The sequence below is a fragment of the Thalassophryne amazonica genome, chromosome 6, assembly GCF_902500255.1.
Source record: "Thalassophryne amazonica chromosome 6, fThaAma1.1, whole genome shotgun sequence".
NCBI lineage: Eukaryota > Metazoa > Chordata > Actinopteri > Batrachoidiformes > Batrachoididae > Thalassophryne > Thalassophryne amazonica.
In genome coordinates this window covers 98,060,072-98,081,969 of record NC_047108.1, presented here as the reverse complement: position 1 = coordinate 98,081,969, position 21,898 = coordinate 98,060,072, and the positions used below count along the sequence as shown (strand labels likewise).

At 40.6% G+C, this 21,898-nt stretch overlaps 1 protein-coding gene across 1 annotated transcript in view; it reads left to right on the top strand.

Moving 5' to 3' along the window:
- The first annotated feature begins 418 nt into the window (after positions 1 to 418).
- syt2a (synaptotagmin IIa) overlaps positions 419 to 21,898 on the top strand; it is an 80,047-nt gene continuing 58,567 nt past the window's right edge. The window contains 1 exon segment of the mRNA XM_034172897.1: positions 419 to 642. The gene's annotated coding sequence lies outside the window, so the exon portion shown is untranslated.

The window sequence follows — 21,898 nt, the reverse complement described above, 5'->3', positions numbered from 1 at the left end:
AACACTGTAATGTCCCTAAACAGTTTGTATGAAAGATTGTTTGGGTAGTTTCTATGGAGATAAACAGTGACATCAGAGCACATGTATATAGCGCCAAATCACAACAAACAGTTGCCCCAAGGCGCTTTATATTGTAAGGCAATGGTGTGGTGGAAATTACATTTACAAGGCCAATAGTGCCCGTAGTTAAAGATTCACCCATAGATTGTGGTGCATGGCCCTGATGTGATGGACTGGGGTGCGGATTGCTGCATACTGCTTTTTGTGAGCAGCATCACAAATAAGCGGGCTCGGTGGTGCGCTGGAGTGCAGGGAGAGGTGGGAGATGGAGAGAGAGGAGGGACGGGAATGGGAGGGGGGTCCTTTTGAAAAAGACAGAAAGGAGGGAAAGGAGGAGGGGTTTGAGAGAAATCGAGGTGGGGGTTGTCACTGAGAGGATGAGTGAGTGTGTCTGTGTGCGTGTACATGTGGGAAGAACGTAAGTGCTGCAGTGGAAACATTGTGAAGAGGACTGTTTGTGGTGCTGATGCGAGCGCAGTCGAGGGACATTATTGAGGCATTGTAACATTTACCCTAAGTGCCTCTTTGGTGAATGGGTTAGCCTGTTGTGGAGAACAGGAACACGGACATACAGCAGTGCTGGTAAGGGTGTATTTCCACTGTCATTTCTGCATTCATATAATGTTTCTTTGAGAGAATGTGCAATCCTTTGCAGGTTATACATGCTGAAATGTGATGATATTTTTTTTTAGGATGCGTCTGACTTTGCTTGCCTTTTTTCTGGATTTACAATAAGGCAGGTACTGTATCGCTGGTGCATGTGGTCCAAACTTTACTGAAAGCTATTTCTTAAACTTGATGACGAGATTACAGAGGGTATGATCTTCCCGAACATCTACCTTGTTTTTGCACATTTTGCATTACAGACCATTGCACATTTGCAGTTGTAGTTTGGGCTGGAGCTGGGGGGGTGGGGGTGCTAGATCTCCACTGTATTCACTAATCGTGCCTCATTTAACTCTGACTGGTGGGTGTTCTACCTTTTTGCTGGACTGTTTTCAAGAGGCATCCCTGCAGACAGATGCTACCCCAGTTCTTAACCATTAGAATCAACCAAGAGGATTAAAAGAAAAGACCTGCAGGATGCATTAAAATACCTCAGGCCTGCTGCATTATTGTTACCACAAAACCGATTCAACCAATCATCTTTATCTTTTGAGACTGAGGAGTCAGACCTTAAAGAGAGGCTGACATTTATGCTGAGGAGTGCAGAGTGGGGTGGGGATTTTATAAAGTGCTGCAGGATGCTTTTTTCCCCTGCTGTCTCTCACAGGACACACAGGCAGCAGTGAGGTGACTGTACCAAGGACAAAACCTATCTTTGGATGCTTATACCTCTCACAGCTTAATGCTGACTCTTGAAGTTCTGCATCAGCTCTGTCATGGACCTTCTAATTCTAAAAAAACATTAATTCGTCAATCAGCTACGATGCATAGAAAGAGTGTGCATCTCCCCCTTATAAAACTATAAGTATCTATGCAACAATACAATTCAGGAATGATATTTATTTATTGTGGAACAAATCGATTCGATGCAATTTTATTTGGTGAGATACAATGCAATTAGATACAGTTCTTTCTTTAATGTAGACATTCATTTTCTGTGATGAATTAGAAAAAGCCAAATTAAATTCATTTTATTGGGAAGCGGAGCGCGCTGCGGCCTCAACTTTATCAAAATTGTGGGTCTTTTAGTGAAGCTTGGGTGTTCTTTTGTTCTTCTTGTTGCTTAATGCTGACAAATATACTGTATTTGTTGTCTTTCTGATGCCTGATTCTGTTTTTTTTCTCTCTGTGCGGCTCCATCCAGAGATGGGTGTGGTGTCTGTTTCTGAAACCCTCCCATCCTGTGCACCAGCAACATTTCCTGTATATATGGTTTGTGAATTGTTTTGTAACCTGTGTCAGTAGCATGTCCCAAGCAGAGGGTCACCCCTTTGAGTCTGGTCTGCTTGAGGGTTCTTCTTCAGATGGAGTTTTTCCTTGCCCATGTGTACTTGCTCTGGGGGTTGGTAAGGTTAGACCTTACTTGTGTGAAGCACCTTGAGGCAACTTTGTTGTGATTTGACACTATATAAATGAAATTAATTGAAATTGAATTGAATTGTGGTATCGCGTGACTTCAAATATGCAGCATATTCTCATGATGCATTTCATACAGTATCATCCTAAAAGTTGAAGTTGATATTTTATGAATTTTCATACGAATTTCCACTGACGTGTAATGTGTTGCATTTACCATTCACATTTTGCATTTAACATTCAGAAATGTGCATCAGGGTTAGGTTAGAATAACACTTGTAGGAGGCCAGTCAACTAATGGCCTACTGAGAAGTTTAACCCCAGGAATGACCTGGTTTACACAGTAAGGTGTAATTTGACTAGCTACCATCAACGTGTTGTTCAGTAAGTCCACAGACATCTTCTTGGCATTAAAAGGTAATCATTTATTACAGTAATAAGGGCTTAAAATCCACAAAACAACAAAACGGCATATCAGTCATTCCTTTACGATAAAGTGGCCAAAATATTTTGCGCTTCCAGGGTCAACATCTATCCACAACAGTGTACTTCCTGCCTTACAGCAGATAAAATAAGTATTGAACACATCAGCATTTTTCTCAGTAAATATATTTCTAAAGGTGCTATTGACATGAAATTTTCACCAGATGTTGGTAACAACCCAAGTTATCCAAACATACAAAGAAATCAAACCACAGATGTCCATAAATTAAGTTATGCATAATAATGTGAAATGACACAGGAAATAAGTATTGAACACCTAAAGAAAGGGATATGCAAAAGGCATGGAAAGCCAAGACACCAGCTGAAATCTATTAGTAATTACAATCCTGCCCCTTGTCAGTGCAAATTAATATCAGCTAGTTCAGTCCTAACTGATGGCCTATAAGAAGGTGTCTCATTACGAAGATGTTACACAAGAAACATCTCATAATGGGTAAAAGCAAAGAGCTCTCTCAAGATCTTCGCAATCTTATTGTTGCAAAAGATACTGATGCCATTGGTTACAGAAAGATTTATAACTTCTGGATGTTCCAGTGGGCACTGTGGGGCCATAATCTGAGAGTGGAAAGAACATCATTTCAATATAAATGACCACGGCCACGGCCAGGTGCTTCTTGCAAGATTTCTGACAGGAGTAAAAAGAATAATCAGAATAGTTGTGTAAGAAACACCTGGATTAGCAGGTACAATTGTTTCAAAGAAGGCCATAAGTAATGCACTCAACCACTATGGCCTGTATGCACACTCATCAGACAAGACTACCTTGCTGAAGAAAAAGCATGTTGGAGGTCATTTAAAGTGTGTTGCACATTTAGACAAGCTTGTGAAATACTGGGAGAATATAGTGTAGTTAGATGAGACCAAAATTAAATTCTTTGGATGCCCTAATAGTAAGTCCCTTCGGCTGCTCCCTTGTTTGCACTCGGGGTCGCCACAGCAAATCCAAGGTGGATCTGCATGTTGATTTGGCACAGGTTTTATGCCGGATGCCCTTCCTGACGCAACTCCACATTACATGGAGAAATGTGGCAGGGGTGGGATTTGAACCCAGAACCTTCCGAACTGAAACCAAGCGCATTAACCACTTGGCCACCACCCCTGCTCTTTGGATGCCCTAATACACACCATAAATGGCCCTGAACATCAGCCCAGAAACACCATACCAACAGTGAAGTTTGGAGGTGGGAACAGCATGGTGTAGGGCTGTTTTTCAGTAGACGGCATTGCAAACTTCATTTAATGGAAGGAAGGATGAATAGAAAAAGTACAGAGACATTCTTCATAAAAAAATACCAGGATTACAAAAATGAAACGAGGGTGGACATTTCAGGAAGCCAGTGAACCCAAACATGCATCCAAGGAAACTTTCAACTGGTTTCAGAGAATGAAAATAAAGCTGCTACAATGGCCCAGCGAATCAACTGACTTGAATTCAATAGAAAATCAATGGACAGAACTAAAGATCAAAGTTCATAGAAGAGGTCCATGGAACCTTCAAGATTTGATGACTGTTTAGTCCACAATCACACCTGAGCAATGCATGTGATTAGTTTCTCCATAAAGGAGGAGTCTTGAAGCTGTCATTACCAACACAGACTTAAATAAGTATTAAATAAATTTCAGTAAGCCTGTTCAATATTTTTTCTGTGTCATTCCATTTTATTTCACATAAGTTAATTTCTGTACTTATTTGTACTTGATTGTTACTGACTTCTGGTAACAATTTCATGTTGGTTGTACCATATTTAATAAGAAAATGGTGACATGTCCAATACTTATTTTACCTGGTGTACTTATTTTACCCGATGTACCTGTGCAATGTATAGCGACACCCATTGTACAAAAAGAACATTGCACATTGGCTGTAGTATCATATTTGGCTGCTACAACATTAATAATTAAGCATCAAAGGAATTTTCACATTTATTTTCAGTCATTTTTCATTTTATTTTAATTTATTTTCACATTCATTCTCTGTCAGTGATATCATCACAGTGTCCTGCCTGAGGAATACATGGAATGTGTACAAATTCAGTTGAAAAATATGCAAAAATATGTACAAATTTTTGTGCATTACTTTTTCTTGAAGTTTATCATGACTGTTTTGTGAGAACAGGCTGTAAATACATATTTCGTGAAAAACACGGGACCTTATTCAGGTTTTTGCTGCTGTGCTGTAGCACACCTTTTGTTCACTACTAGTGGCAGCATTGTGTACAGCAGCAGAAAGCGCAAAGCGTAGCACAAAAGTAGCCCCATACGCTCACACACGCCACTAGCTTAGCTTATGGAAAGCTAAAAGTGGACACTCTCGTTTTGGCTGAAAAACCTATCCAGTTTCTGGATAATCTGTGTTAGTACGCATCTGCGGCCAATGTGCTTCATGAATTCCTGCGCAAGAAGTAGTTCCCAGATAATTGTAATATATTCCTGTGAGATAATGAGTATATCTCATCTAAATTAATTCTAAAATTTACCAGTAATAAAATTATGAAGATAACTGAAGTTTTAAGAGTGGCCTTAATAAATATTTAAGAAACTTAAAGTTTATGAGCAATTTCACCTGTTATTGCTGAAGCACATTGTAAACATTGACATGATAGAGTTTGATGCGGAAGAGTTCAGAAAGATATGATTGGAATGTTTTGATTACCATTTACAGTTGGCGATGAAAGACTTGGGAGTTAACTTTGTGTTAAAGTCAGAACAAGAAGCTGCACTGAAAGAGATCTATCTGGGAAAAGACACATTCTGTGTGTTGTCGCTCCAACGAGAGCGGCGCGCTGAGCAGTGTGGCGAAAGTAGTCCAGCAAGCTCAATCTGTGGGCGAGCTGTCCCACAATGCCAAAATAGCAGAGATGTCGCTCCAACAAGAGCGGCATGCTGAGCAGGGTGAGCTAGTCCAATAGAAGAAGCCAGCTGTTGCTAGCATGCATAAATAGCATAGCATAACCTTCCTGTTGTGAACTGGTATGACAGGACAGTATCACAAATTGTGAACCAAACATGATGTTCCAACATATACATTTATCTGCTTTACTGCTTATCAGTATCAGACATGTTGATATGTTTTTACATTACAAATTAACATAAAAAAATTATAAGATGTTGATTTTCTCAGTAATCTTGCGTTGACAGGCTCCTGACAGCTGCCAAAAATGCTAACAGCATTAGCAAACAACAATAAATAAGATGAGTTTCATTCAGCGTGAATATTGCAGGAGGGACGTCTTAGAAGATCCATTAGGAAGTTTCACCACACAGCAAGCCATATTACTCCTGGTGTTTGTAATAAAATACAATAAAATATTCCAAATGAGAGACACAGCCTCTACATCAGCTTGCAGCTGCATTGAGTGGACACTGAGCTAAAGGCGCTATGAGAGGTGGAGACATTCGGTTGAGAAGCTGTCACTTAAAATGACCTGGGTGCAATTTTACAGAACTTTATGGTTTAAAACATCTTAAATATGAGATTAGAAAAAAAATCACAGTGGAGAAAACTACCTATAGAGTCCAAAACTGTGTTCTTTCTTTCTTTTTTTGTACCAGGCTGTAAACATGTCTATTTCTGCTCTTCTATGGGCTTGAGCTGCTTTTTGGAGCCAGCCTCAAGTGGCCAGTCAAGGAAGTACAACTTTTTATTCTTCCAGGAGGGCTTCATGTGAGGTCATCAAAGTTTAACGGTTGATTGAAACATGCAAATGTAGCAGCAAAACAAGTTTAAATGAACTGATTCATAATGTTAAAATGGAACCATCTTCTGGTTCATTGTACACTAAGATCAGTTCAGGGAGTCTGTGTATTGTTGTATTCGTATCTATTACTTAAAAGTCATATTTGGATTTGTATCAGAGAATTACACCCCTAACGAATAGCAGTGTTCAGATATTATCTTTGCCTGAGGTTTTTTTTTACCGTTTATACTTGTTTACTCTCAAAACTAATCCACATATGATTTTGCATTAGGAAGAAAGAATAATTTACTCTTGTGACTGCCGTCACAGGCTTGTGTGTACTGAAGTTACATCCTGAAATATAAACCAGGCCCTCTCCCCAGCGTCTCTGGTGTTGTAATTATGAGATAGTCAGTGGCTTATATTTCGAGTGTTAACATGTTCACGCCAGCCTTACACGCATAGTAAACAAACAGTGAGGAGGATCTAAGGTATCATATTGTACCTGAATGTGGCTGGATCCCTGTAGAACTACAATAATATATGACATGAGCATCATTTGGTGAACTCCATCTGAAAGTTGACGTTTGTTTCATTTCGCTGGGATTCTCCATGTTTGCCTCTCCAGTGTTGTCCGTCAGCTGAGCCTTTGAATTTGTTAGTTTTGTTCCAGCAACCGTGGTAATAGATTTTTTTCAACAGAATTGGCGAGATAATTTACCAAAGATGAACAAGCAAAACATTCTCCATGTGTTATCCTGCAGTTTTTTTCATAATTTGGGTGGAAACAGCAAACTATTTTGTAATCGGGGAGGGTAAATTTAAAGTTAAAATTAAAAGATCATCTGCGAATGATGTAATCTGACCATGTGATGTAAATTGTTCAATCTGAGACCATCTTGTGGTTTGTGGGTCATGACACGTAAGCAGCAAACACAGCAACATCCGGTGATGCGGAGTCTCCCTCAACATCAACATTGACAAATTTAAGATCATTAATGCACAAAGAATCGGTGAAATTCGAGAAGATAAAAATCCTTGCGAATGTCTGGTGGAAAAAGTTCACTTCCTGTGCCAAAGAATGTCTTTATTTGAGAGTCACACTTTCTTCATGACAGGAAGGGGAAGTAAGAGTCGCATCATAGACGTGCATCTCTAGAGAAATTTGTCTGCTTAACTTGATGGCCAAACAATGAGAAGGTCGATGAGGACAGATACAACGCATTTATGGGTCTCTGTTGCCAGAGCAAAGTTTCCCGACAACAAAGGATGCACTGATCCAGCATGCTGAGAGGTTCAACTACCAAGCTGCCATCCACCGGCGAGCACTGCAGCAAGTAATTAATGGACCATCCTCAGACGGGCAAGGATGGAAGATGGGGAACCCACCATCACTTGGATGACGAAACCCTCAGCACCCAGTGTTCTCCTCCAGTGCATCAGCTATATTTGCAGAGTCTTCAGATCTCAGAAAAGGCGATGCTCTTGTCTGAATGCAGAACTTCCTTGTACAGATCTTTGCAAATGTACAAACTGGACCAGCTTAACTGAAGAAGATGATGTTGCTGATGCAGATGAAGATGACTTAGATGAAATGTGATGGACAGCAACAAGAAAAATACTCTGGTTTTATCAGCCTTTGTCCAAAACAACCAAATTTCACAGCTATCCCTCTGTTGCTTCTGATTTTCCTTTTTGTTACATAAGGCAAGTTTTAAACCCTAAGAAATTAAATTAAGTTTTAAAATCCTGAGTGGGTAAATTTTTAAAAAATAAATATTTCTTTCCTACTGCTGCGGCCAACAATCAGATGGCCCTGTTGAGTAAATGTCAATAGTACTTGCATGTGTGTGTTGAAGTTGTCATACACAAATCTGATTTTTGATACAGTAAATTTACATGTACTGTATCTGCTCTCTGGCATGTTTTCTGTAATTGTCATATATTTAAAGAGTGGCAGTCTTGTCTTAATGAAGAGCTTTTGTTTTTCTCTGTTTTATAAATGCACAAATCAAAGCAATTTCAAAGAAAAGGGCAGCGTTGCAAATGCAACGCAGGATGACCTTCTGCATGATGTTCAAAGACTGCAATGAGAGGAATGTTCTGTTGTTCCAATTTGAATTTGGGGAGGTGATGGGCTACTGGCTAAACGTTGGGCTTCAGACCAGAGGATCCTTGGTTCAAATCCCAGCCTGACTGGAAAATCACTGAGGGCCCATGGGCAAGGTCCTTAATCCCAGAGTTGCTCCCAGTGTGTAATGGGCACCTTGCATGGCAGCACCCTGACATCAGTGTGTTTGTCTGAATGGGTGAATGTGAGACAACTGTAATGCGCGTTTAGTGTCTGATGCAGATGGAAAAGTGGCATATAAATGCAGTCCATTTACCATTTATGAAGCCTTTGCCAGCAATGGATTTTCAACGAAACACAAAGCATCTGGATTCCATGGCCGTCCTCTTCATTAGAATTGTTTCCTATATCTTTGCATTATACCATTTTATTTGTACAATTAGCATAACATCACATAGAAATGTGCTCTTTTGCTTCAACTTACAACCTTCAGTGGGTGAAATTAACCTTTTTTGAACATATTTTTTTGAATGCCTTGTTTCACCATCATATGCCTGATGTATTTGCTGGTCAAATTCTCACATCAAAGGCTGAATTAATAATAATAATAATAATAATAATAATAATAATACATTTGATTTATAACACACTTTACATTCCATAGAATCTCAAAGTGTGAATTACAGTCGTGATTTGCAGTTACAAACCATTTTTGATCACAAATTGGCTCTGAATCAGAATGTAAGTATGAGTACATTTAGGGAATAACCCACTTGTGTCTGATGATTTGCGGACATTAATGCTGGATTTTACGGTCGCAAATTGAATTTTACCGGCTCCACATTATCCAGTGCTAATGTTTTCATGGATCCATGCCCACAACTGAAGGCTCATCAAAGCTTACCATAGCAAGATCCTCTTTATGCCAACCTGGAAATTCTGTGAGCAGAATCCACATCAATACTTTCGTATGGTAGCTTAAATTAATCCATTTCGGCATCGTCGTTGCTACATCACTTTCTCTTGGCCTCAGCTGGCAGCGCATTAATGACATCTGCGTAGCAGCAGCGCACGGTCAGGGCGTAGAGTAACACATCAATGTGAAACGGTTTTAATATTTTGCCACCGTTCACGTGATATTTTATGGTCTGAAATCTCACACGATTAACCAATCAAATTTGCGGAAAAAAATGTAATTGGATTAGAATTAGATTTTAATTAAGTGCATTAAATAAAGTTCTAGATTTTTCTTCCTGCTGTCAGCAACTTATTACATTTACATCTCCATTTTAGATATCATAGCCCCTGATATTTGAATGCAGCAAAATAATTAACCCTTCTGTTGCATTTATCTTTATTCCAGGAGGAGAGACCTCTTGAACTTTTTGAGAGCATAAAAACAATGGTGACTTTTGACATGATGCTTTGGATGTATAGAACATCACATTTATGCATTCAAAGTCTTAGCAGCATTGCTGGAAGGGGACCCATTTTTCATCATATTTTGAAGTCTCAGCTGTCCGCCTAATATCCAGCGTGCAGATCACTAGCTGATGGTGAGAATGTTCTGCAGGCTCTACTTTCTCAGGCTTTAAACATTCAGGCAAACTCATTAAGTCTGTACTTCAGGCTGCTGCTCCCAGTGGCACTCACGCTGAGAAATACTCTGCGTGTCTCATACATAACCAGAAAAGGATGAGCAGGCTTTGAAGTTCACCAATCTTATTTATTTATTTATTTTCTTGTCTGGTGCTTATATCAAAGGCAGCTGGTGACCGGCTGCTGGAACTGCTCAAAGGAGGAGAAAAAGAAAAGAATCCTTGTCTAACTGTGGAATCTCTGTCTTACTTGATTGGGTGTGGCTTTGGAAAATGACAAGTTCACTTTTCTTATGACCTCAACCACATTAGTGAGCAATCCCGTCTCTGAGTGCTGCAGTCATTTTTGACAGTTGTGATATGAGAAAATTTCTTTATTCCACAAATTGCTGAAAAACAAATGCACAGACTGTAGTAGAACTGGAAATAAACTCATTCTATGTATTAACTTTAAAATTGCATAGCGTAATGATTAAAGTATTTTTGCTTTTCATGATTACTTTACAACATATACTGCTGGTGAGGTCAGGGCTGGGAACATGCGTGTCACTGCGCATGCGTGTCACTGCATCTGTTGTGCTATGGAGCCACCTTTTGTCAACTGCCCCCACCTCCTGAAAGTACAGTCATGTATCTATCGTTGGCATCCCCATGGTGTTTACTAGTTTTTGTGGTCTACGTGACCATAATGTTATAGTTGATGTTCTCTCTTAATACAGGTCGTATGTAGTCCTGAGTCTCCCTACCAGGGCTATTCCACAGGGTGCCATTCTAGTACGATCACCCACATTCCAAAAACATGCAAAAATGGGATGAAACTCCTTAATCCGGCTTGCTTCCTAACAGTCTGTCTCATAAAGTGCATACCAGGCAACTGAAAGAAAGGATCTGCACCCTTGGCCAGACATGATCAAACTGTTCAACTTTGAACAAAAACTGCAACAAACGCTGCTTCAGACTCAAATTTTTACCACGATGAAACACGATCAAACAAGTTTCAAGTCGTAGTGACTACGAATACCCTGTTTAAAGAAATTCGAACATGATTGAAGCAGATAAGACAACAAATAACCAGAAGTTACTTTCAACCATTTCAAGAATCGGGGGTGAAATTTTGGAACTGTTCAAAAATTGGATCCCAATTTCAAATCTGGTACTGAACTACTACATATACCAAGTTTGTTCAAGATTGACAAAGATAGATCAAGAAGTTACTATGATGCTTCGAAACTTGCCCCAATTTGCTAATCAGGATTAAACGGCAAGGAACAGTGCTCTGTGGAATAGCCCCATTAGTACCTTTCAGTTTGACACCAAGTCATTCCAGTAGTACACAAGAATCCTCCAGACAGTTCCAAAGACAACTTGTCATCTCCTTCAGTCACTGGTATCACAACCCAACAGTAAGACTGGAGGACTCACAAGACCTTGACCTTTGTTTTTTTTTGTTTTTTTACAAAGGCATTGGCATTCCCTAACAATTCCGTCCATTGACCTCATGAATCCATAACTATGTCCCAGACATCTCTTGACCTCAAAAGCTGAGCTCCCAGAAACATGAATGACATTGCAGAGACAAATTAATCTCTCAACAAGTTTGACACCCTCACCAAAAACAGATACACCTTTGGTGGCTGAGCTCAGAAAGGCACTGAAAGCCTGGAACTCAGTCTTGATCCAGGAAAATCACAAACCCAGACACTCTGACTCTTCAATGAGCTACACAGGTGTTGCAGTCAGGGTCTCTTTGATTCCACAAAGATCATCGCAATGTTGCCAAAGTCAAGGTCAGTTTATTAAGTGAAGGCCAGTATATTGTTGATGATGTTGTTAGATTTGTATGAGAACTCTTTAATATGCAACAGCCACAGTAAAGAAACTGAATAGAGCGAACCTCTAAGATAAACACAGGTTTACTATAAACTGGTATTTCAGGGAGAGAGAGAGAGAAATCACCAAGCTGGCTGCCAGGATTTTTGGTTGTTGTTTTGTATTACACATTTAATTTTGATCATGTTCTGTGTGGTGATTTTTCTTGTCTGTCTTTTTCTGCTTGGGGTTTTCTGTCTCTATTTCTCGTCTGTCACTTGGTGGCCGGTGGTGGGCATGTCTTTCCACTCCCACGCGGTGTATCTTTCTCTCACACCTGTTCCTCATTTACTGCTCATCACCTTCCTGTATTTAAAAATCGACTAAAAATCGAATTTCCATACCAGATCGGTCGCGGCCCGGGTTAACAACATCCGCCACCGGTGCTGTTGCCCAACAGGGTGCCAGTGGAAATTGGGCTACTGCTGGGTGAAGACGACAAAGAAGAGGAGGAGAACATTTCCACAAACTGCAGGAGAAGGAAACTAGAAGGGTGGAAATGAGAGTGGGGACTTTAAATGTTGGTAGTGTGACTGGTAAAGGGAGAGAGCTGGCTGATATGATGGAGAGGAGAAAGGTAGACATATTGTGTGTGCAAGAGACCAGGTGGAAGGGAAGTAAGAGCAGGAGCATCGGCGGTGGGTACAAGTTGTTGTACCATGGTGAGGACAGGAAGATGATGGTGGTGTTGGGGTCATTTTAAAGGAAGAGTATGTTAAAAATGTGTTGGAGGTTAAGCGAGTGTCTGACAGGGTGATGAGTGTGAAGTTGGAAATTGAAGGGCTGATGATGAATATCATCAGTGCATATTCCCCACAGGTAGGTTGTGAGATGAAGGAGAAAGAAGATTTCTGGAGTGTGTTAGATGAGGTGGTGGAGAGTGTGCCCAAGCATGAAAGAGTGGTGATAGGAGCAGACTTCAATGGGCATGTTGGTGAAGGGAACAGAGGTGATGAGGAAGTAATGGGTAGATATTCACCCATATTGGCTTCTCTTCATTGGCTTCCTGTTAATTCTAGAATATAATTTAAAATTCTTCTTCTTACTTATAAGGTTTTGAATAATCAGGTCCCATCTTATCTTAGGGACCTCATAGTACCATATCATCCCAATAGAGCGCTTCGCTCTCAGACTGCAGGCTTACTTGTAGTTCCTAGGGTTTTTAAGATCGGGTTTTGACCGTTGGGGTTTTTCCGTAATTATTGTATGGCTTTGCCTTACAATATAAAGCGCCTTGGGGCAACTGTTTGTTGTGATTTGGCGCTATATAAATAAAATTGATTTTATTTGATTTGAGATGTGATATCAAGGATAGGAATGGGGAAGGACAGATGGTAGTTGATTTTGCAAAAATGATGGAAATGGCTGTGGTGAACACCTACTTTAAGAAAAGGGAGGAGCACAGGGTAACATATAAGAGTGAAGGAAGGTGCACACAGGTGGACTACATTCTTTATAGGAGATGCAAGCTAAAAGAAATCAGAGACTGTAAGGTGGTGGCAGGAGAGAGTGTCGTTAGACAGTACAGGATGGTTGCTTGTAGGATGACTTTAGAGGTAAAGAAGATGAGAGTGAGAGCTCAACAAAGGATCAGATGGTGGAAGCTGAAGGAGGAAGACTGTTGTGTGAAATTTAGCGAGCAGGTGAGAGAAGCATTGGTTGCAGGGGAAGCAATTTTGGACAACTGGAAAAGTATGGCAGATGTAGTGAGGGAGACAGTTAGGGAACAACCGAAAGACAAAGAAGAAGAAGACCTTCCTGTATTTAAACCTCACCTTGTTCACCTGTTCCCCGCCAGATCATTGTACGCCATGCCTTCGCTTCCAGCCTTGTTCCTCGTATTTTTCTCATCCTGCTTGCCTCTCTGTGTTTTCATGACCACCTGTTTGTTTTTGGACCATGCCTCTGCCTGATGAACTTGTTACTGTTGCTTATTCTGGACGGCTTTTTTGTGTACAGAACCCTGCTTGTTCTACAAGTAAACGTCTTTTGAACAACTCCACTCTGTATCTCAGCCTAGCAATTGTGTTCAGCCATTTTGTGTTACAAAGCCTGATGCTGCCTATATTTCTTCAAATATTGTACTGCTAATTATTATTATTATTATTATTATTATTATTATTATTATTATTATTATTATTATTTGTATTCCCATTGACAGTTCTCCTTTATCTCTTCCAAAGGTAATTTCTCAAAAACAGATTTCTCACAAACACAGCAATCCTCAAAGGTGTGGAGACACTCAAAAGCTTTATTGCTAACAATGTTTTACTATGACTAAAGCTGAAAAAGTGAACTCGTTCTTCAAATGTTTTCTTATGAATGTTTTTCCACGCAAAGTTTAACTGCAGAAACAAGACTAAAGACAGATCTTTAATTTATTTGTACAATGCCAAATCACCACATACATTGTCCTTGGTGTGCAACATGTGAGAAAGGTTTAATCATAGAGTGCATATATACTGGACAAACCGTGTTTGACTTCACCCAGAGGGTTTTTTTTTTGTAGAGACCTGGAACAGCCAATATGAAGCTAATATCTGAATGTCGCCATGTTGGCAGCACTGGTAGCAATTACTCTGCCTACATCACAAGGAACCCATAAATCTGTAAAGAGGTGGAGTCTGTGTAAATCAGTGTGTGACAAAATCCTGAACATGCCCCTGTCCTGGAGTCCAAACCAGCTAAGCTAACAGACTGATCTCAGTTCGGGTGTTTATTAAATTATATTTTTGGGGACTGCATGGTGTTTCTCCTAACAATTTGCTTTGGTGTGGATATAAAAAAAATTAAAAATTTTGAGCCGCTTATTTTCTCAGTGATCATGGATTAATGGGACATACTGGATCAAGCAACTGATCACACTTTGCTAAAAGTGCTAACGTAAGCACATAATAAACTTGGTTATGGAGGATGTTGTCCTTAAGATCATCTCTGATCTAAATCAGAGCAAGGCGGCTGGTTTAGACCAATTGTCACACATTTGATTTGTAAAAGATGGTTCCTCTGAGCTTGAGTCGATCAGAGAATGGCTGATCAACACCAAGCTTTCCCTTCATGTTGGGAAAACTATAGCAATTATTTTTGGTTCAAATTTATAGAAATAAAATACCATTCAGGTGCAATGTGCGGGTGATAATTTCAAATGCCAACCAAAGGTTTAATACCTAGATGCCACTCTTGACCAATCTATATCTGGAGAGGACATGGCTATAGATGTTATTACCAAGGCAAATGCTAAGTTAAAATTCCACTGCAGGAAAGCATGAAATGCCAATAATAGAACCAAGAAGATGAAGAAGTCAAGGTCAACTTTTTCTTCTTCTGGGTGGCTTTCATCTGAGACCACTGAATCTTCCAGCTTGGTTTAAACCTTACCCGCCCCATGAACAAGCACAATGATGACAGTGGTAATGAAAATGTGTCTTTCAGTTACAGCAAGAAAACTCAAGCAGACCAGACTCAGTGGGGGGACCATCTGCTTTGGCCATACTGTGCTACTTAAAACAAAACATCTCAGAGTCACCACATCTTCTTCTAGTCAGTCATTGAAAAGCGCAGAACCAAATGACCCAATCCTCAAGCTCTGCCCACTGCCCTAGATATGCAGCTTTTCAAATTTGGGTGGGGCTGTGATTGGCTTGCAGAAACACAAACAAACCAAAAAACAAGAAACAACAGAGAGTCTCCTTCGCTAGGCGAACGTGAAAAAATAATCAATGAGAAACTGTGAACACACATCACAGTGTGTCATGAAAGTTAATCCTCTGTGTGATAAAACAAGAAATAAATCTTACTTTTAACCAGTTGTGGAAGGAGACGTGAATGAGTGAGGATGGCGGTGATTCTGGACGCAGCATGTGTTTTCATCTCAGCTGTTATTCCAAAAATATTTAAGACAGCAAAGCCGTACACACAGGGAGAACGATCCACTTATTTTATTCCTGTGACAGATTCTGTGGCTGCTCAGCTGTCGTCGACTCCTGTCTCCAGGTGAGCGAGCCGCCAGGCGCTGCCAGCTGTGCACTGGTGAGCTGCTGGTAGCCGATGGCAGAGCAGCAGCAATAAACGCTCACACGCCATCGCCAGTCATAACATCATCCCGCTGTGCTGACGGGACGTTTTCAGCACGCTTTAATCGCTCATGCCGCGGCTATTTAGATGGAATTCAGAAGCGAAATGCTATAAATCCATTTTTCTCAAATGGGAGGAAAAATCTACTCAAAAATATGTATCCACGACAAAACACATTACAAAAAGATTTTAAAAAGTTACATAAATACAATGAAAATGTGTGTGCAAATTCTTTCATATTTTGCACACTGATCGTAACCGGAGCAGTCAAGTGCACGTTGGTCTCATCGAAAAAAAAATTGTGATTTTGCACTTATGGATTTTTACTTCAGGTTTTGTTGTTATCCTAATGGTGAGAGAGCAGATTAACTGCTGTAGGAAGCATGTGAGGAGACTTTCAGTGGTTTTCAGGTTTTGTGCTACAGGAGATGGTTTGAATTTACACAGATACATTTGCTGGATGGAAGGATAAACACTTATCTAGCAGTTAATTTTTGATGCAATCAGAATGACCCATTTCCAAATTTTAAAGCAGATTTCTATTTGTCTGATCTCTCTCTTTCCTCACACACATGTTGTGTGTCTGCAGTGCTGCAGAAGTCCTTTTCTTAACATGCACATCGGGTCACCCTCACTTTGACAGAATGATTAATCGCTCTATCGGGACATGGAAAGGGTTTGTGCTGAGGAGGGGGGATAATGTGTGGCAACTGGCTGTAAATGATCCCTCCAATCCCTCGTTTTCAAGGATCCCTCCTGATAATAGCTGAGTCACATTCAGCTGCAGGTGAATGTTTTATCTGCACCAGCAGGTTTGTCAGCGAGCCTCTTTGGACTGTTCTCCCCCGCTGAAAGCGATGAAGTGTACGAGGGAGAAGCTTTTCTCTAATTCTCTGTAATGAGATGATTTGCAAGACACCTTTTGACATCCTTATCTCATCCCGACCCTCAGATTCGCACTGACTCCAGGAGAATTCCCCGATGTGCTCCCATGTTGTTGACTTTGAGATATGATTTCCACATTGATGGCGACTGTCTTTTATCGTAGATGCTTATGTCCATATTTGCATTCTGGGCATTTCTACAAAACCTCAAACCATTTACGTGATGGTTTGTTAATTTATTTTACTTCCTGAAGAGTTGCATAAGCAGGCCCGCTGACCATGTTGCGGATCAGCTGTTGAGTCATCTCATTTGACAGAGCAAAGATGACTGTGCATGAAATGTTTTCCACCAAACTGAAAATGATTTTTTAAAACTCCAGCAGCTGCAGCCATGACTTATTTCTGACAGACAACTCAAACCTCTCTGCTACATTTGCTTGTTATTCATGACTCAGCATGACAACTGCTCTTAATGTCCTTAGCCGGTTCTACAGTGGCCAAGACAGGCCACAACACATTCATATTAAGACAAATCCAGTGAATGCAGAAATTCCTTAGAAATACAGTAGTGTTCAGAATAATAGTATTGCTATGTAACTAAAAAGATTAATCCTGGTTTTGAGTATATTTCTTATTGTTACATGGGAAACAAGGTACCAGTAGATTCAGTAGATTCTCACAAATCCAACAACACCAAGCATTCATGATATGCACATTCTTAAGGCTATGAAATTGTGCTATTAGTAAAAAAAAAGTAGAAAAAAGGGTGTTCACAATAATAGTAGCATCTGCTGTTGACGCTACAAACTCAAAACTATTATGTTCAAACTGCTTTTTTAGCAATCCTATGAATCCCTAAACTAGTATTTAGTTGTATAACCACAGTTTTTCATGATTTCTTCACATCTGCGAGGCATTAATTTTGTTGGTTTGGAACCAAGATTTTGCTGGTTTACTAATGTGCTTGGGGTCATTGTCTTGTTGAAGCACCCATTTCAAGGACATGTCCTCTTCAGCATAAGGCAACATGACCTCTTCACGTATTTTGACATATCCAAACTGATCCATGATATCTGGTATGCGATATATAGGCCCAACACCATAGTAGGAGAAATATGCCCATATCATGATGCTTGCACCACCATGCTTCACCGTCTTCACTGTGAACTGTGGCTTGAATTCAGAGTTTGGGGGTCATCTCACAAACTGTCTGCGGCCCTTGGACCCAAAAAGAACAGTTTTACTCTCATCAGTCCACAAAATATTCCTCCATTTCTCTTTAGGCCAGTTGATGTGTTCTTTGGCAAATTGTAACCTCTTCTGGACATGTCTTTTATTTAACACAGGGACTTTGCTGGGGATTCTTGCAAATAAATTAGCTTCACACAGGCATCCTCTAACTGTCACAGCACCTACCGGTAAATCCAGACTGTCTTTGATCGTCCTGGAGCTGATCAATGGGTGAGCCTTTGCCATTCTGGTTATTATTATTATTATTATTATTATTATTATTATTATTCTGAACACTACTGTACACAAACAAATAAATGCCATCTGTGTCAATTCAACAACATGTAGCTGCATCAAAAACATCATGCAAATTAAAAAAAATGCTAACACAGAGAACACAAAAATATGTTTAACCTGAAATATATGTAACAATGTAATTTGGTGTTGTACAGTGCATCTGGTGTCAGGGTTTGGGGGTTCTGGGTAGTGTTCTTTGTGTTATGCATTATTGTTTAGTTCTGATCATGTGCTGTGTGGTGATTGTTCTTGTTGGTCTTTTTCTGCTTGGGGTTTTCTGTCTCTATTTCTCTTGTCTGTCACTTGGTGCTCGGTGTTGGGCGTGTCCCATGTCTTTCCTCTCCCACGCCCTGTATCTTTCTCTCACACCTGTTCCTCATTTTCTGCTCATCACCTTCCTGTATTTAAGCCTCACCTTGTTCACCTGTTCCCCACCAGATCATTGTGCTCCATGCCTTCGCTTCCAGCCTTGTTCCTTGTGTTTATCTCATCTTGCTTGCCTCCCTGTGTTTTCATCACAACCTGTTTGTTTTTGGACCATGCCTCTGCCTGATGAACTTGTTACTGTTGTTTATTTTGGACTGCCTTTTGTGTACTGAACCCTGCTTGTTACACCAGTAAACCTTTTTGAACAACCCCACTCTGTGTCTGAGCCTAGCAATTGTGCCCAGTCATTTTATGACATCTGAAAGTATTCACGGCACTTCACTTTTTCTACATTTTATGTTACAGCCGTATTCCAAAATTGAGTAAATTAATTTTTTTCCCTTTAGAATTCTACTCACAGCACCCCATAATGAGACCATGAAAAACATTTTTTTTTTTAGATTTTTGCAAATTTATAAAAAAAAAGAAAAAGAAATCACATCTACATAAGTATTCATACCTTTTGTGCAATACTTTGTTGGCGCACCTTTGGCAACAATTATAGCCTCAAATCTTTGTGAATATGATGCCGCAAGCTTGGCCCACCCATGGTTTGCAGCACCTCTCAAGCTCCATTAGGTTGGATGGGGAGAGTTGGTGCGCAGCCAATCAGAGTTGTCCTGAAGCCACTCCTTTTGATATCTTGACTGTGTGCTTAGGGTCATCGTCCTGCTGAAAGCTGAACCGTCACCCCAGTCTGAGGTCAAGAGCGCTCTGGAGCAGGTTTTCATCCATGATGTCTCTGTACATTGCTGCATTCTTTTTTCCCTCAATCCTGACTAGTCTCCCAGTTCCTGCTGCTGAAAAACATCCCCACAGCATGATGCTGCCACCACCATGCTTCACTGTAGGGATGGTGCCTGGTTTCCTCCAAACACACCTGGCATTCACACCAAAGAGTTCAATCTTTGTCTCATCAGACCAGAGATTTTTGTTTCTCATAGTCTGAGAGTCCTTCAGGTGCCTTTTTGGTAAACTCCATATGGGCTGCCATGTGCCTTTTACTAAGGTGTCGCTTCCATCTGGCCACTCTACCATACAGACCTGATTGGTGGATTGCTGCAGATGGTTCTCCTCTCTCCACAGAGGAATGCTGGAGCTCTGACAAAGTGACCATCAGGTTCTTGGTCACCTCCCCTGACTAAGGCTCTTCTCCAACGATCGCTCAGTTTAGACGGGAGGCCAGCTCTAGGAAGAGTCCTGATGGATCTGAACTTCTTCCATTTATGGATGATGGAGGCCACTGTGCTCACTGTGACCTTCAAAGCAGCAGATGTTGTCATTATGTCTGATAAACAGAATATGTCAAAGAAAGTGAAGCTGGAAATGAAACTATAGAACTGGACCCACTCATGAAAAGTCACACATCCCAAGTACCAAAAAGTACAGTAGCATGGCAGTGGAAAAGTGCTTCTGATAAGGAATGTAGTCTAAAGGTTTAAGTAAACGATAATAAAAAGGACATTTACTGCAATTCTGTCATCAAATTAATTTAGCATCTTATATAAGCAAATATGCCATTAGGCTGAAGTTGCCAGACTCCCTCTCTGCATGCGATCCTTCGGTGGTAAATAACAACCAAAGGAGCCATCAGTATTCCCCTGTAACCCTATTAAAATTTGGCCAAAATGAGACCATTATGACTGTGGGAGCCCCAAGTCCATTTCAGCAGGAGTGAATTACCACCGAGTAGCAAGAGTTCAGGAACAAAGCAGCACATTATCTCTAATTGAAACAACTTCACTTCTCAGCTCAGCTTTCTCACTACTGTAATGCTGTCTGATGGGTGAAATAAACCACAATGTACCTTATTCTCTAATGTTTTGTACAGATTTACTGGTGAACTCAAGTCTGAGGAGATCATAGTTTAAGCCGGGTTCACACGGCAGGATAATTAGGCCGATATCGGACCCGATCTTCCCCTTCCGACAATCTTAAGGACTCCCCGACAATCGTGATGACGTCAAAGATAACCTTATCAGATATTCCTGCCGTGTGTGGTGTGTTCAGAGCTCTCTGATCTGCTCGGAAGGGCGTCAGGAGCGCTCCGATTGCAAATCGGGGATATTCAACATGTTGGATTTTTTTGGCCCGATATCGCAGCGTGTGTTGTGTCCTCCGACCACAAACGAGCTCACAGCCTGCTGAATGTGACGTGCAGCCAATCAGAAAGCGAGGTGACAGACGTACGGAGTGGAAAATAAAATCAAAACAGCTGTTCTGACTTACCAGAAAGTCCGGTGGTCGCGCTGTCTTTAAATAACACCTTTGCTTTTTCTTTTTGTATTTTTTTTCCCCCTCTTTTAAATAGTCCACAAAGTACCTCTGTTTGTTTACTCTGAAGTCACGTTTAATCTTGAGAGATTTTGCGAGATTTCCTGTCTGAACTGTGAATGTCCGTGTGTGAAATCTGTTCGTGTGTGGTGTTGCTGTCCTTACCGTGTGGCTGAACACCACACACTGTACGACCAAACCTGTTATATCTATGATTTTTTTTATCTTCACGTGTGTTGTCTCTCAGGTTTTGGAAACCTAAAGATAATTTTAAGATCCTGCCGTGTGAACCAGGCTTTAGCTGTGACACTCAAAATTAAGCCAGTAGTCCACCCTGACTTTCAGGTGTGGTTGACGAAGTGCATAAAATGTTTGAACAATTGCCCTTTAAATAATATTGCGTGCAGGCTGATTCATAACTAAAATAGCTCAGTGGAATTTGAATGAAAGACACAGTGTTTGTGTGTGTGTAAGTTATAAATTTGGATTGCATTGTTTACATCCAACTCCAAAAAAGAGATACATTTTCCCCTATTTGAAAGAAATGACACTTTGCATCAAGGTCTAAAACGAGCAAGTGGACAATCTCTTTCCACTGTCAAATCTCACTGATTTCTAACTTCTTGTATATTCAGATAATCCGGCCATTTTGTGGTAGCGATTACATTAATGAGACTTCCATGAAACAAAGCTGCACAGGCTGTTCAGCTGGAGGCCAAACACTCCACCCACACACACGTATCTCTTAATGTCACACATGCCAGGAGCCTCAGTGGAGGCTGAGATTGGGGTCACATTAAACTGAAGCTTTGCATGTTTGAAGACTCTGGTCGGCCTCAGATGACCAAGAAGACACTGCTGTTGTCTGCAACCTTTTCATTAATTTTCAGAAATGCCTGAGTGCTCCTGACT